Raw genomic sequence first — 15,466 nt, forward strand, 5'->3', positions numbered from 1 at the left:
ATCTGCCGGAAATGCCTTTTGATAGAATTTTGAATAGAGGGCCCTCATGCCAAATTGAATCAAATGCTTTAGATAGATCCACGAAGCAGGCAAATAGTTGTTTTCTTGATTGTTTGTATTTGGATATTAAGGTTTTCAGGACAAATATATTGCCTGATGTTCTGTTGTTTTTTCCTGAACCCAGCTTGGTTAGGTTTGAGTATTTCGTTTTCCTCGAGAAAAGAGGAGATTCTTCTGTTGAGTATAGATGTAAATAGTTTTCCGAGACAACTAGAAATAGAAATGCTGCGGTAGTTGTTTGTGTCGTCTTTTCTTCCTGATTTGAATATGGGCACTATGTAGCTTTTTGACCGGGTTTGGGGGAATGTTCCACTTGAAAAAATGCGATTAAATAATTCAACAAGAGGTTGTAATAGTATGTAGTGTCCTGCTTTCAGCATTTCGTTACTTATCATGTCTTCGCCGCTCGCCTTTTTATTTTTGAGAGCCATTATTGAACAACTGATTTCTGACTCTGTGATTGAGTAATCTATAGGCCCTTGCTTAGTGTTGCGTTCATCTAATACCTTTAGTTTGCCTAAAATCTTCTTCTCAAGTGCGGTGTCAAAATTCTGTTTATCAATCATATTAGTTTGTTGTATTCTTTTTTCTTCCTAAATATAGCTACCTCTATTAAAGGGGTTCTTTGGGTTTCGTTCCAGTAAATATTGTATATTTCGGAGCTCATTCCGCGGGCCTCAGCAGTTTTTGTTGAACCACTTTTTATTCGTTCTCTTCGCCAAGAAGAGTATGTTTTTGGTCGACTTGGGTCTGTATGTAGGTCAATAGCATATAACTCGAGAAATTGTGGATGGAACTTTGTGATTTTTGGTAGGTGTGTAGCGGTTGCCAAAAGAAATGCCAAGTTTGAAAACGGTTTACCTGGCGTCTTCCTACGGTACTGCAGTGAGCTTGGTATTTTTTTGCGGTTTGTTTTGGGCAGCATAAGTCAAAATCTAGCTGGGCGATTTTCACGAAACTTAGTAGGTGTGTAGCAGTTTTGGAGAGGAAGGTCAAGTGCGAAAATGGTTTACCTGGCTCTTACCTACGGTGCTGTAGCGGGATTTGTATGTAAGTGCGTTTGTCTGTATGCAAGATAACTCGAGAACCCTTGAATGGATCCTGATTATATTTGTTAGGTGGATGGGGGTTAGGAAAACAAAGGTCAAGTTCGATAATGGGCACCCTAGTGGCTGCCTAAGGTATTGCAGCAAAACTTTTAATTTTGACACTTCGTGTTCTGGACATGCTGTGGTCATGATTTTTGAGTGGTAGATAGCCCTTGGAACAGAGAGTAAGTGCTGTGAGTTTGGACCCCCTAGCGGCTTTTTGGGAACTGCAGGCACCGAGTTCCGTTCAAACTTTGGACGAGAATAACTCGAGAATGTGTAAACGGATCATCAGGATTTTCAGTATGTAGATAGAATGAGTGATGATTTATACAATGTAATACTAATTATGCAAATCAGTAGCTAATTTGCATAATTAATGAGGAAAGTTCATAAATCCATGCTAACAGCATATAATTCAAGAAGCTGTGTATGGATTTTCATGATATTTGGTATTTAAGTAGCGGTTGCGGAAAGGAAGGTTGTGTTCGAAAATAGTTGACGTAGCATTTTCCGTTAGGACGGTAGCAGGCCGAGTGTGTGCGTCCGTTTGTTTGTGGAATGCATAACTCGAGAAGCCTTGAAAAAAATCCTGATAATATTTGGTAGGTGGGTAGGGGTCAGGAAAACGAAGATAGATTATGATAGTGGGCCCCCTAGCGGCTTCCTAAGGTACTGCAGCAAAACTTATTAACAGAAATAAAACTGTGCTCTATATATATCTCATTTTGACCTATATCTATGGACACATCTGTTATACAGATGTTTTGCTGGAGCAGCCAGCTTGTGAGCTGGACGCCCTTACACTGGGGACAAAGTCTTTGACAAGCATGAAATTCTGATTGACCAGGGATGCTACCATGTCATCTGTCAGGTCACAGTCTGGTTTTTGGTAATATTTCTGTGTTTGTGAGGAACACAGTTCATTTGCTATTTAGTAATACATGAATAAGACCTTAAAGTCTTAAATAAAGGCATGATTATTTGGCGAAGAGATGGGTTCGTTGAACTCTAGTTCTTAATGTTTTCCGTTTCTTGCTATGTTTTACCTGTAGTGACATGTTACCTGCTATTTTAAGAATATCTTGGAATTTGTAGACTTCTTTCTCAATGTCTAATTCTGGGGTTTGGTGGGTTAACAATATAGAATTTTCAAGTTTGTGCGATATTGCGTGGCTGCGTCGAAAGCATTTGTAAACTTTTCGCGAGAGTCCGGTCCCCAGACAAACCTGTCTGGGAAAGGTCGCGTATTAGTTTTTGCTTTTGTTGTTGTCTCGTTTTGGGGTTCATGAATAAGTGTATTAAGATTTAGTGATATCATGCAATGGTCGGAAAATTCTGTTAATGGGTGTACTTTAAATATATTAATGTTGTGGAAGAGGTTACTGCTGGCTATGGCATAGTCTACAGTGCTACAGCCATTTGGCTGGTAGCACGTGATTCGGCCGCTTAGATCTCCTAGGACTCGCCCATTTAGAATTCTTAGATCGGATTGGCAGCATAAATCAATCAGATCTTTGCCGAAAGTGTTGGGCGAGTTTTTATCGAAATTTTTTTTAGGGATGTCAAGATTTTGAAGGAGTTGTTGTGGTTTAAATTCAGAATCAATTGAGGCTTCTTCGGAGAAATCTTTTAGGGAGTCTAATCAGCTATGAAAGTCCCCACCGAGAATTACATATCCTCTGGACGTGAAACGCGCCACGTCCTGTTCTAATATATCAAAGATAGAGCTGATATCTATATCTTGCTGCCCAATGTGCCTCATGGCACAGGAGGACCTAAGTACTAAGTAAGTAAAGAGCTGATAGACTCTTCGGCTCTTTTGTGAATTGTGGAGTGTATAGGACTATATATGAATACATCTCTGGACAGGCCAAGCAGTTCCCTGGCCACACGGATCCAGAGAATATCCTTGCAATCCGAAGTGCTATTCTCTCTCTTTATAAATTTTGCTAATTCGTTTCTGAAATGAAAAATAACTCCGCCTGAATTCCGCCTAGTAGCTTTAGCCTGTTTTTTCCTGAGAAATGAAAAATGTTGATAATTTGGTAGGTCAATCTCTGAAGTTTCGCTACTCCATGTTTCGAGGAGAGAGAATAGATGCAATTGTTCTAAGCTACGTCTAAAGCTATCTTCTTCAAGTTTCTTTCCCAAACCATGCACATTCCAAAATCCAATGGATATGGTGTTTGGAGACATTTGTAATCTTCACACTATTATGAATTGGTCCCTGCTTTTACGATAAAAGTGCACTCTATCAAATCATATCACTCTAACAAAACTCTAACTATTGTAAAACGTACTTGGCATTTCTCACTATAACTCTAACTATCCCTCGAATCTTTGCCTTACATAGCATTAAACATAAGTTGTTACTTTAGCCTAGCGTAAGTTTGGTATTCTATATTCTGACTATATGTTAGTCTTATAGACTCTATTTGACCTACAATTTTGCTACTCAGCCTAACAATTAGCAAACTGTCAAATTAATAAGCGGCCCACAAAGGTAAAGAAGCGGGAAAGGTTTTTTTTGGGACACTGGACGCCATGATATTGTTTTGTTGTAGCCTCCTTCACAGGCTTAGCAGAGCGGCGGTGTTTATTTTTGGTGTAGCTCTGATTTGCGATTTTCAACATGGACTAAGGTTCACTAACATTATACCGGGGAAGGGAGTTGGCAGGGGCGGTATAACTCCTTCTCCCGACCAACTCCGGCATAGAGAACCGTTACGGTAGTAAACTTTTAAAAATCGCGAATCGTGAAGTGCTCCCCCCCCCCTCCCCCAAAAAATACACAAAGCTGCTCCGAAAGTCTGCAAAGGAGGCTAGTACCATATATCCAGTTAGATGTCTTTCAGAATTTGAACAAACTCTGGTTGTAGTGTTTGAAAGTCGCTTTCGCTGGCGAGATCAATCTCAACATCCGCCTAAACTGACATTTATCAGTACGGAGTCAATGAAAGTCTATATATACACAAAGAGAAGGGTGTTTTTTTATTGAGATTCTCTTAATATGTTATGTGTGAAGCAGGTACAAAAAGAACCAAAAACATTTTAATAATTGCAAGGTTGCACTACAGATCTCTTGGGGGAGAGAACACCGTCAGAGAAAAGCTATCATGTCAATTAGCATTAGGTTAGATTCGGAGTAATATCATAATGGGACATTGAGATAATCTATAATTTAAAATTTATTAACGATGGTTCCAAGTCAAGTAAAACGGAGCACCCGAAGACATCCTGTTATGGCAACTTGTGTAGATAAGACGGTGTGGTCTGTCATGGTAGGAGGTTAGTTCCTTGATACCCTCGTACAATATGTTGTATAAACATGAATGGTAGATTCAATCGTAAGTAACATAGATGGGATCAATAAGGAAACGAATGGCCACTTCATAAAGTTAGTAAGTCCTCTCGGCCTTTTTAGTCTATGGTGCAACTGTCCGTTCTGTATTGTGATGTGACTATATTGACCTATATTCCTATAGCTAGAACAATTTGCTAAATGTGACATAGTACTGTGCTAATCTTGTCCCCGTAGCTGGAAGGGATACGAAGCCGTATTGTTGTTATATAAATGGTTAATTTCAAACTCCAAACATTTTTACTGAGTGAAGTTGGGTATTCAGATTAGCACCGAGTGCAGCAGGGTACTCTATTATGCAATACATTCATGGATTTAACCATTTTGAGGCTCTAGATATAACTGTCTGTACATGTGAATACGACAAATCTTTATTGACACGACAAAATTACAGCGACTTTCATAAGGTCTATAACAACTACTTACAGTACAACTAAACAGACATATATGGATTTCTACAGGTATGAATAAATCAACATATTGGGTCTAGCATGTCATTTACACTATTGGTTCTACGGTATAAGTATTCGTGAATATATTTGCCTACTTGCACACAATAAGGGTTACCGCCTCCCAGAATGTAAATTTAGTTGAATTTATCTATCGACCAGAGAGTAGCAAATTCTTTAAAGCAAATTGAAAGTAATGTGAATAGCTTTGTGCGTTTATCATTATATATTGTGAACAATCCAAAACAAAGTGGCGTTCGTCTTCGATCTCATTTGGGCAGAATGGGCAAAACCTCTGGTCAGGGGGAATTTTAGTATATCTCCCGGCTTCTACATTTAGTTTGTGACTACAGATTCTTATATTATTATTATCTTTGTGGTTGCTCTACGAAGTTTAAAACTATGTACATTCGAAAGATATATACTTTTTTTGTCCGTATCTTTCCTTAAGCGTAGAATAAATGGAAAGTTTGGAGTTATTTTGGATAGAAGAATGCCATTCTTGTACGTATATATCTCGTAAGCTCAGTCGTAATTGGTCGGTTAGCATATCAACATGATACAACCTCGGGTTTGTCCATACATGCCCAAAACCATTATAGTTGAGAATGTCAGTTACGTGATTCGCCCAATCGTATTCACCGGAAAGTTTGTTTGTTTTTCTAGAGTTAAATAAAACATGATATGCTTCACGGAGTAAAGAATCTTCGGGTAAGTTTGCTAGACGGTGCCAGTATTTGATTAATTGTATCTCAGCATTGATCGAAATGGGAAAGGTTCCTAACTCACCACGGATGCCGTCATTTGATGATTTCGCATTTATTCCGAGTTAAAATTTTTGAAAACTCATATCAATGGTATCAAATTCAGGGATACTAGTATGTGGAGGAAGTCGTATATTTTCAATTGCGAAGTTGTCATTTTCTAATTTCATCCCAGATGCAAGTCTCGATAATCTATCCTTGTCTGTTGTTTTCTTAAAATGGATGACGTAAGTATGAGTGAGGTCCAAAGACACACTCTTTCGAACAGTTGCAGGGCGATCTCACTCTAAATGGAGTTTGTTTAGAAGGGTAGAGAAAACAGTTTTTGTTGAAGATTCTAGAATTTGTTTTGATACAATAATTTTGATTGCTTTAGAAGTTTGGTCAAAACATGCTAGTTCGGCTCCGTACAGTAAGACAGGCAGTACAAACTTGTTGAAAAGGCTTATTCCGAAATGAATTGGAATGTGTTTTTTTCTGAGAATAAGAGAGACTTTAGTTTGAATAAAGCTCTCATGCTTTTATTCTTTAAAAATGTTCTGGCTGTTTTAAACTTTCCAGAAGAAGTCAGGGGAATACCAAGGTAAGTATAACTGTATGTTACTTGTATTTCTTTACCATATATGTAAAATTTGTTTGATAATTTGTTAAGAGCACCTTTTGCGAAAACAAGTACTTTCGTTTTAGATACATGAACGCTTAATTTCAATTTGTTGCAATAAGCTTCCAGGTTATTAATTCTGAAGCCCCTCTTTAGACAATGAGATCAATGCTAAGTCATCTGCCCAAGATAGACAGTTAAGTGATTTCGAATGCATGATTGCGGCGTCAGATTTATCATAATCAAACATTGATGTAGGTCGTTGATGAAGATTGAAAAATAATGGACTGAGATTGCAGAGCTTTTTAGAATAAAAACATTGTCAGAGGTTCGGCACTTTCTTCTGAATCCGAATTGAGTGTCGGCTAACAGACAATTGCTTACAACGAATTTCGGTAAGGCCCCATTCCACTAGACGGCGATCGCGCTGCGCTCTGCCTGCGACCTACATAGGATATATGTACCTTTCACTTTCATACTAGGTATATCATACAAAATGTCAAAGTGTGACCGAGAAGACAACAAAGCTCACAAAGTGTAAAAAACTTCGTTTCTCTTCTATACAATTCGTTGAGCGATCTGTCAAATTTTAGGTCTCAGAGAGAGCGCCGCGAGAGCGCCGTCCTAGTGGAAAGGGGGTATAAGCGAGTATTTAAAAGTAATGTGAACAATTTGGATAGACAGCTTGAGATTGCGATTCCTCTATAATCATCTACATTAGATTTGTCGCCAGATTTTAAAATTGGTGTAAGAATACTTGTGTTCCAGTTAGATGGTTCGCATATCTTTTCTGCCCCATTTTAACATCTCGTTCGAAATAAAGTCAATGCCACATGCTTTTCCAAATTTTAGTGATTTCAAACCATTCATAATTTCTGGTGTCGTGAAAGGGTAATCTAATGAATTTGAGGTGTTTTTATCTAGGCGTTTAAGAAAAGCAGTGATGCTTTTTCCAAAAGTACTGTCAATTAATACGTGAAGTCGTCGTCACGAAAAGGAGGGTTTAATTCACACCTTCTTTGACCCTTCGTGTAACCGCATGGTGCACAGAACCCCACGTATCTTTACTTTACTGAACTTCTCTGAAGTTTGATACAAGTATCCTACCAGAACGAGATAGCGACGCGCGTGGTGTTTATTTCTTGCGGTTCTGCCAAATCATTTTGTTTGACTTTTAAATAAACATGTACATTACTAGTATTCAAGAAGGGTACTACATGTGGATATTCCGAGAAAACATGTTATTGCCAAGACAAAAAATACAGTGACTAGACTCTGAAGCTTTCCATGTGTGTATGATGATAGTATGCGAACAGGAATGGAAAAGTCGACTCCTGGGATAAATCGTACATATAAATAACCTTGTACATATATGTACACAATGTACTTCTCGCCATGGCACATGTATACAGGTGTGTCACAACAAACCAAAGACAGCAAATGCTATTGATTTCAAAATCTTCAAACCATTCGGAGAAGCCATTTTTCTATTTACCATGAAATGTTGCTGATACGTTTAAACTAAGGCTAGTCGCCAAGGATAGCCGAAAGAACACAATAACCTCAGACTAAACGGAGAGTAAAAAAAAGATTATCCAGGATGAAAACCACGCGGAGTGAAACTATAGTTTGATATCCATGATCTTTTCATTAAAACATCGAATGCAAGCAAGTTTATCAAATCCAATGCTTCATTTTCTCACTGACACCGTTGTTGCAAGTCGCACAAAGCCTCTATCCCCAATACATAGAAATATTCTGTTACGTGGCGTTTCTTTTGTGCGGCTCTGTCCAATCACTTTGTTTGTCTTTTAACTAAACATGCGCATTATTCAAGAAGGGTACTACATGTGGATATTCCCAAAAACTTGCTGTTGTCAAGGGACTAGGCTCTGAAGGTTTACACGTGTGTAGGATTGTATTAAGCCAACTGGGTTGTAACTATCAACTACTGGGATAAATCGTACATCTAAATAAACTTGTACACACATGTACACAATGGACGTTTCGTCATGGTATGTGTGTGTCAAAACACACAGTCAGAAGACAGACAGGAAATTTTCATGTTTTGAAACCGTTCGGAGAAGCCATTTTTTTCTATTTGTCGTCAATGGCTGAAACTAGTCGTTTATACTTTTAGACTAAGGCTAGTCACCGAGGATAGCTGAAAGAAGGGAAATAAGCTCAGACTAAACCGAGAGTAAAAAAAAAAGATTACCAAGGCTCAAACCCAACTTCATTTTTGGTATCCATGAACTTTTCATTATAACATCGAATGCACGAAAGTTAATCAAATCCAATGCTTAATTTTTCCACTGTTGTACAACAACGTTGTTGCCAGTCGCTCAAAGCCGCTATCCCAAATACAGAAAAATATCTTATTTCCATAGATTTTGACAAACTTGAGACATTTGAGGATTGTAGGCCTTTTCGTAAGACCTTTTGAAGCTTAGATTTCTGTGGGGCTCATTGTTCCTTGATAAAGTTCATTGCCTCTTCGTCTTAATTACATGACGCTACGTGCCTACAGCTGATTGGTTGAAGTTGTATCACACCCAATGTTCACGTGATGGATCGCATGATCTTGTCTTTGCAGATTAACATATGTTAAGAAAAACGACATTTTTCGGGAAATATCATACAATTTTTTTTAAATTTTCTACTTTTACATGGACCCGAAGAAAAGAAAATTTATCAAAATGAAAAAAATTGTGGATTTAATGTCTCCTGCATAAGTCGCACCTGATTTAGTCACTTGAAATATTAATTGGGTTTTTCGTGATTCGCTGAGTGGTTCCCAATGGACAAAGTTCAGGCTACTTGCTTCGTGCAGAATACACTTCAAATGCGCATGCACAGCCTTAGGCATCTGTACAGGTGAATACGTGAGGTCATCGTCACAGTGGCATCGCAAAATGGAGCATTTAAACCACACCTTCTTTGACCCTTTGGCTTTACGTAACCGCATGGTGTACAGAACCTCACGTATTTTAACTTCAGTAATGTTTAAAAACATAACTGAAGTTTGATTCAAGTACCATCCGAAAAAGCTATGGACTCGCGCCGCGTTTCCTTCATGCGTCTCTGCCCAATAATTTTGTTTGTCTTTTAACCTAACATGTACATTATTCCAGATGGGCACTACATGTGGATATTACCAGAAAATCTGTTATTGTCAAGACAAAAATACAGGGAATAGACTCTGAAGGTTTCCATGTATGTAGGATTGTATTAAGCGAACGGGGTTGTAAATATCGACTACTGGCTCGTACATCTAAATAAACTTGTACGCACATGTCCACAATGTACTTTTTATCATGGGATGATTATGTCAAAAACACAGAAGACAGAAAATGTTATTGATTTTCAAGTTTCGGAACCATTTGGGGAAGCTATTTTCTATTTGCTATGGCTGAAATTAGTTGTCTAGCCGCCTAGGTTAGCTGAAAGAAGGGAAATAAGCTCAGACCGAGAGCGAAGCGAAGCGAGAGCGAAGAAAAGATTACCAAGGCTCAAAACCAACTTTATTTTTGGTATCCACGAACTTTTCATTACAACATCGAATGCACGCAAGTTAATCAAATCCAGTGCTTCGTTTTCTACCGCGTTGTACAAGATCGCTGTTGCAAGGTGCCCAAAGTCACTATCCCAAATACAGGAGATATTCTACTTCCATACATTTGGAAAAAAATTGAGTCATTAGGGGATTGTAAGAATGGATTTTAGATTTTCTCTCGATAAGACTTTTTGAAGTTGAGATTTCTGTGGGGTTCATTGTTCCTTAGTAAAGTTCAGAGAATGGCGTCAGAAGGCCATAAAAGATTCTGTCCTCCTGTCCTTCGTCATAAAAAAAAGTCACCCACAGGTTCTTGAGTTGCGCAATCACATGTGACTACTTAACAATCCACGCCGGCAAATAAACCGACGGAACCGAACATAATCAAAGTTTCAAACCACGGCTTTTCGAGTTGTGCAGTCAAACCAACTCAAACGCTTATGATAACTCAACGATACCAATCGAACGAAACGTACCATAACAAAAACTGTTGATGGAATTAATGACAATGAAGTTTATTAATGCCCCATCGGGGCTAAATGCAGTCAGTTTGTTACAAAGAGAGTGAACGGAAAGCTATACATATATTACAGTTTACATGCTTCTTCTCTCTTCTTAAAGCATGTGTAGACGAACTTACAGATCTAGAGTTTTTCCAGTATATCGTAGTGAGATGATAACATAAGGTATTGAACAGATCTTCCTTCGTTAGTTGCGTATATTTTTTATCTACATGTGTAACATTAACAAATGCATTTTGCAGATCTTTGTACAGTGAACACTCTAGGGCAAAGTGCACTTCGTTTTCTACATACACGAGACTCTTATCGCAAAATATACATAGTCTATCATCAGGAGGAGTTCGGTTATATCCACCAGCTTCAATTTCTAGTAGGTGATCGCTGATCCTTAGTTTGGTCATGGCTCGGCGATAGCTGAAATTTGCTATATCCAGGTTATTCTCTCTTTCATGCGAATGCTTAAATTTTCTGTAAGTTCTTAACTCATTTCCTTGATTTTCCTTCGTGCCAGGAGAGTTAAGATCTGAGTAGAAGTTTTGAACAAAGTTGTCTTTTAGTCTTTGTTTTACTTTGGACTGAGCGAATGATGTGTTGTGCTCACTGTTAAGCAATAGGTAGGCAAAACCTGACTCCTCCAGGATTTTACTAACATTGGATAGCCACATGGTATGTTGCGTTTGTGTAAGTCCTGTTGTACACGGAGAGCTTCAAATTGTAGGCTACTTGTTGGTACTTCTGTAACTAATCTTTTGTAATACGAATGCAATCTTGTATACACTTCGATCCACAGAGGGTACCTTCCAAGTTCTGCCCTTGTTGCAAGGTTACTCGCATTTTTTCGTACCCCTTAAATTGATTTGCAAAACTTAAGATGAAGTTGTTCAATAGGCGACTTGTCATTTAATCCACTCTTACCCCATACCTCTGCCCCGTAAGTTAATATTGGGACTATGCAGGCATCAAATAGTTTACAAAACACTGACACTGAAGGATTGCTGTCACCCAAGGTTGTTTTGATGCTGAACAGAGCCCTGGCTGCCTTTTTTTGCAGTGCTTTCATTGCTGTGGTGAAATTGCACCCGGCAGTAAACACTACTCCTAAATAGCAGTATGAGGAAACTATTTCTATGTCTTGATTGAGTAACTGGAATTTGAGATTTGGAAACATCTGTCCCCTTTTGTTAAATACAATGATTTTTGTCTTATTTAGGTTCACTGATAATTTCCATTTGTTGCAGTAGTGACCTAGGGTATTTATTGCATTTAGCAGGCCATTTTGGCTAGTTTATAGTAGAACGAGGTCGTCTGCATACAATAGACTTGATACACTGGATGTATTTAACAGAGGTGCATCAAAATCTCAAGCATTCAGTTCACATACCAAGTCAGTAACATACAGGTTAAACAGCGAAGGGCTTAGAATACAACCCTGCCTAACTCCTATCTCGACGGGGAACTTTTCACTCAATCCTATGTTGGTTTTAACACTAGCTACGGATTGACTGTATAAGCTTTTTATCACATTGAAAAATCTGCCGGAAATGCCTTTTGATATGATTTTGAATAGAAGGCCCTCATGCCAAATTGAATCAAATGCTTTAGATAGATCCACGAAGCAGGCAAATAGTTGTTTTCTTGATTGTGTGTATTTGGATATTAAGGTTTTCAGGACAAATATATTGTCTGATGTTCTGTAGTTTTTCCTAAATCCAGCTTGGTTAGGTTTGAGTATTTCGTTTTCCTCCAGAAAAGAGGAGATTCTTCTGTTGAGTATAGAGGTAAATAGTTTTCCGAGACAACTAGAAATAGAAATGCCGCGGTAGTTGTTAGTGTCGTCTTTTCTTCCTGATTTGTATATGGGCACTATGAAGCTGTTTGACCAGGTTTTTGGGAATATTCCGTTTGAAAAAGTGTGATTGAGTAATTTAAAAGAGGTCGTAATAGTATGTAGTGTCCTGCTTTAAGCATTTCGTTAATTATCATGTCTTCGCCGCTCGCCTTTTTATTTTTGAGAGCCATTATTGAACAACTAATTTCTGACTCTGTGATTGGGTAATCTATAGGCCCTTGCTTAGTGTTGCGTTCATCTAATACCTTTAGTTTGTCAATACTTTTCTTCTCAAATGTCGTGTCAAAATTCTGTTTCTCAATCCTGCGTTTCTCATGCAACGCTTTGAAATGATTTACCCAGGAGTCGGGTGGGATTTCTTCTTGGGAAGTGGAGTTGGTGTTCTTTAGTTGTTTGAGCAGATTCCAGAAGGCGGTTGGGTTACTTTCCTGAAGATTTTGGAGCTGCATTAAACAGTCAGTTTCATAGTCTTTTTTGCGCTTTCGTATTAGTTTGTTGTATTCTTTTTTCTTCCTAAAGTAGCTACTTCTAATAAAGGGGTTCTTTGGGTTTCGTTGCAGTAAATATTTCGGAGCTCATTCCGGGCCTCATAGCAGTTTTTGTTGAACCACTTTTTATTCGTTCTTAATGTTTTCCGCTTCTTGCTATGTTTTACCTGTAGTGACATATTACCTGCTATTTATTTTAAGAATATCTTGGAATTTGTAGACTTCTTTCTCAATGTCTAATTCTGGGGTTTGGTGGGTTGACAATATAGAATTTTCAAGTTTGTGCGATATTACATGGCTGCGTAAAGCATTTGTAAACTTCTCGCGCGAGTCCGGTCCCCAGACAAACTTGTCTGGGAAAGGTCGCGTGTTAGTTTTTGCCTTTGTTGTTGTTGTTGTTGTTTCGTTTTGGGGTTCATGAATAAGTGTTTTGAGATTTAGCGAGATCATGCAATGGTCGGAAAATTCTGTTAATGGATGTACTTTAAATATATCAATGTTGTGGAAGAGGTTACTGCTAGCTATGGCATAGTCCACCATGCTACAGCCATTGGGCTGGTAGCAGGTAAATCGGCCGCTTAGATCTCCTATGACTCGCCCATTTAGAATTCGTAGGTCGGATTGGCAGCATAAATCAATCAGATCTTTGCCGAAAGTGTTGGGCGAGTTTTTATCGGAAAAAATTCTAGGGATGTCAAGATTTTGTAGGAGTTGTTGTGGTTCAAATTCAGAATCGATTGGGGCTTTGTCAGAGAAATCTTTTAGAGAGCCTAATCGGCTATTAAAATCCCCACCGAGGATCACATATCCTCTGGACGTGAAACGCGCCACGTCCTGTTCTAATATATCAAAGATAGAGCTGATAGACTCTTCGGCTCTTTTGTGAATTGTGGAGTGTATAGGACTATATATGAATACATCTCTGGACAGGCCAAGCAGTTCCCTGGCCACACGGATCCAGAGAATATCCTTGCAATCCGAAGTGCTATTCTCTCTCTTTATAAATTTTGCTAATTCGTTTCTGAAATAGAAAATGACTCCGCTTGAATTACGCCTGGCTTTAGTCTGTTTTTTTCCTGAGAGATGAAAAATGTTGATAATTTGAAAGGTCAATTTCTGAAGTTTCGCTACTCCATGTTTCGAGAAAAGAGAATAGATGCAATTTTTCTAAGCTACGTCTAAAGCTATTTTCTTCAAGTTTCTTTCCCAAACCATAATGGGATATTGAGATAATCTATAATCTAAAATTCATCAACGTTGGTTCCAAGTCAAGTAAAACGGAGCACCCGAAGACATCCTGTTGTGGCAACTTGTGTAGATAAGACGGTGTACTCTGTCATGGTAGGAGGTTAGTTCCTTGATACGCCAGTACAATATGTTGTATAAACATGAATGGTAGATTCAATTGTAAGGCCCCCTTTCCACTAGGACGGCGATCGTGCTGCGCTCTCACTGCGACCTAAAAAACATATGTGAAACCTTCGCTTTCACACTGGGTATATCATACAAAACGTAAAAGTGTGATTGAGAAGACAACAAAACACACAAAGTGTAACAAGATTCGTTTATTTTCGATGCAATTCGTTGAACGATGTGTCAAACTGTAGGTCGCAGAGAGAGCGCGGCGAGAGCGCCATCCTAGTGGAAAGGGGGTATAAGTAACATAGATGGCATTAATATGGAAATGAATTGTCACTTCATAATGTTTGTGCTTGTCTTGAGGGCATATAGTAAGTGTGTGAATCCTCTGTGCCTTTTTGATCACGGGCTTAATACTGGCAGCTTTTAGTCTTTAGTGCAGCTGTCCCTTCTGTATTTTGACTATATCGACCGATATTTCCTAGATCATTTTTTTGAATGTTACAAAGTTTTAATCTTGTCCCGTAGCTGGAAGGGATATCAAGCAGTATTGTAGTTATATAAATCCAATCAAATCATATAGTTGAATAAGTTAATTTCAAACTCCAAACATTTTTACTGAGTGGATTTATATAGTATTCAGTTAGCACCGAGTGAGGCAGGGTACTTTGTTGTACCATACTCTTATGGATTTAACCATTTCGAGGCTCTAGATATAACGTTAAGTGTTGTAAATGTTACCTTTCTATTGTACCATACCTTCATGGATTCAACCATGTCGATGCTCTAGATATACGTGTCGCCTATCTATGGTAAAAGAAATACTAAAAAATTTAGTACTCTCTTTTCTGTAGTGATAGCATGATAATAAGCGACAAACCCGTATACTTGTATGTATGAAAAAGGCAGTCAAACACTTGGATTAATGTACGGCTACAAAAGAAGTATCTATCTTTGGTTCCATCTATAGTCTTCCTGGGAACTGTCATCGCCCGAAAACAATGTAGTATCTATATCACACCTATCGTGGACAGATAAGTCTCCGCTGGGCCAAAATGAATGCTTTCTTGTCACCCTAAAATACCAGCCTGCCCTATTGACAATTACCGACGTTGGGAATGTTGATTGTTGACTATAAAAATATTGTCTCCTCAAGCCCTCCGTTTAAGAAAGAAACACACCGATATCAACAGATAAATTTGATGTTTACAACATAAATTCATTGATTCTGATTTTAACCCCAATTAATAGAATCATTATAGAGACAAAAATACTAGCAAAGAACTGTAAATTGAGGAAACATACAAAAGTGGAATGAAAAAAGCAAAAACCACGCAAGTTATTCTGGTGTTGAATCATTTTATATT

The sequence above is a fragment of the Branchiostoma floridae genome, chromosome 7 (genome assembly GCF_000003815.2).
Source record: "Branchiostoma floridae strain S238N-H82 chromosome 7, Bfl_VNyyK, whole genome shotgun sequence".
Taxonomy (NCBI): Eukaryota; Metazoa; Chordata; class Leptocardii; order Amphioxiformes; family Branchiostomatidae; genus Branchiostoma; species Branchiostoma floridae.